This window comes from Bubalus bubalis, chromosome 24, assembly GCF_019923935.1.
Source record: "Bubalus bubalis isolate 160015118507 breed Murrah chromosome 24, NDDB_SH_1, whole genome shotgun sequence".
NCBI classification, from domain to species: domain Eukaryota; kingdom Metazoa; phylum Chordata; class Mammalia; order Artiodactyla; family Bovidae; genus Bubalus; species Bubalus bubalis.
The window spans coordinates 6691693-6693621 of NC_059180.1; the positions used below are offsets into that span (position 1 = coordinate 6691693).

General features: G+C 40.4%; 1 long non-coding RNA gene across 1 annotated transcript; it reads right to left on the minus strand.

The window, feature by feature from the left end:
- LOC102392251 lies at positions 1–1428 on the minus strand. The gene is made up of 3 exons (XR_003106530.3): positions 1369–1428; positions 894–996; positions 1–219 (listed from the first exon to the last, which is right to left on the minus strand). It is a non-coding gene; the product is annotated as an uncharacterized LOC102392251 (long non-coding RNA).
- Between the last annotated feature and the right edge of the window lie 501 nt (positions 1429–1929).

Genomic DNA, 1929 nt, shown 5'->3' on the forward strand with positions numbered 1-1929 from the left:
TTTTTCTGGTTTCCCAGTGCATGTAAAAGTTATATTTATACTGTGCTGAAGCCTATTAGGTGTGCAATAACATTATGTCTAAAAAAATGCATGGACTTTACATAATAAAGGACATCTTGCTGTCTGTGACAACACGGATGGCAGGAAGTTGAGGGTATTCTGCTAAGTAAAGTGAGTCAGAGAAAGACTAACACTGTATGGTTTCCTTGTTTGTGGAATCTAAAAAACAAAACCAAGAATAAATGAAAGGAAAGAAAACAAGACAACACTCACAGATACAGAATAGATTATCTGTTTATGAGAGGGGAAGGAATTCGGAGGGGAAAAAGATTTAAGGGGGTCAATTTTATGGTGGTGGGGCATTCACTAGACTTATTGTGGGGGTCCTCTGCAGTGAGTGCCAATATCAAATTATTATGTCATACACTTGAAACTAATATAATGTTGCACACCAATTCTACCTCAAAATAAATAATAAGAAACATGTATAGACTTTATAAATACTTTATTGCTAAGAAATACTGACCATCATAATTTTAATCTCTTTGCTGGTGGAAGGTCTTGCCTTGATGTTCATGGGTGCTAACTAGTCAGGGTGGTGGTTGCTAAAGGCTATGATGGCCATGACAATTTCTTAAAATAGGACAACAATGATCAACTGCATTGACTGACTCTTCCCTTCACGATTTCTCCGTAGTATGCTGTGCCATTTGATAGCACTTTACTTATAGCAGAACTTCTTTCAAAATGAGAGGCAATGCCCTCTAACCTTGCCATAACTTTATCAACTAAGTTTATGTAATGCTCTCACTACTTTCTCGTCACTTCAGCCTTCTTCACAGCAACAGCACCAGGAGTAAATTCTATCTCAAGAAACTATTTTCTTTGCTCACCTGGAATAAAAGACTCTTCATCCACTAGTTTTATCTCGAGATTACAGGAATTCACTCACATCTTCAGGCTCCACTTCTAGTTCTCTTGCTTTTCCCACTGCATCTATAGTTACAACAGTAATGTCAAAGGTCACTGATCGCAGGTCACCATAACAAAGATCATAGCAATTTCAAAGTTTAAAATATTGTAAGAATTAGGAAAATGTGACACAGAGATGCGAAGTGAGCAAATATTGTTGGAAAAATAGTGTTAATAGGCTTGTTCAATGTGGGGTTGCTAAAAACCTTTAACTCATTAAAAAAAAAACACACACAACTCAGTATCTGTGAAGCACAATAAAACAAAGCATAATAAAATAAGGTCTGCCTGCTTCTACAGAGAACAGACACCAAAAAGCTGAAATGCTGTGGGTGGACTGTGTGCTCATTCACTCGTCGTGTCTGATTCTTTGCAACCCCATGGACTGTAACCCACCAGGCTCCTCTGTCCGTGGAATTTTTCAGGCAAGAATACTGGAGCGAGTTGCCATTTCCTACTCCAGGGGATCTTCCCAATCCAGGGATGGAAGCTGAGTCTCTTGCATCTCCTGCATTGGCAGGCAGCTTCTTTCAACTGTGTCACCTGGGAAGTCACTGCAAAAATGGTTGAAAGGAACATTGTAGAAATAGTCACTGGGGTCTAGACTGGAGTGCCAAGGGTCATCAGGACTGGCTGCTTGGTTCAGACTTATAGGATGGATAAGAGGGATTTGGGTCTGTCGGGAGGGCATGGCAGGGCATTCCAGAAAACAATGTGAACAAAATCACAAAGAAAAATAAATAGTAGCAAGGCAGGTTCAAGTCACCGGAGAATGAAGTCCCAAGTCACCGGTGGTTTCCAGACTGCTGCCTCCCTCCTCTGATAACCTAGCCAGTGGATCCCCCTTTTTCATACACATTCTCTTAGTCTAACCAAGCAGTCTGATCTTTGTCCCTTGAACAGCCATGCTTTTGTTACCCTTCGTGTCCAAGGCTTAGAGTCTGCAAAATGAGAAAA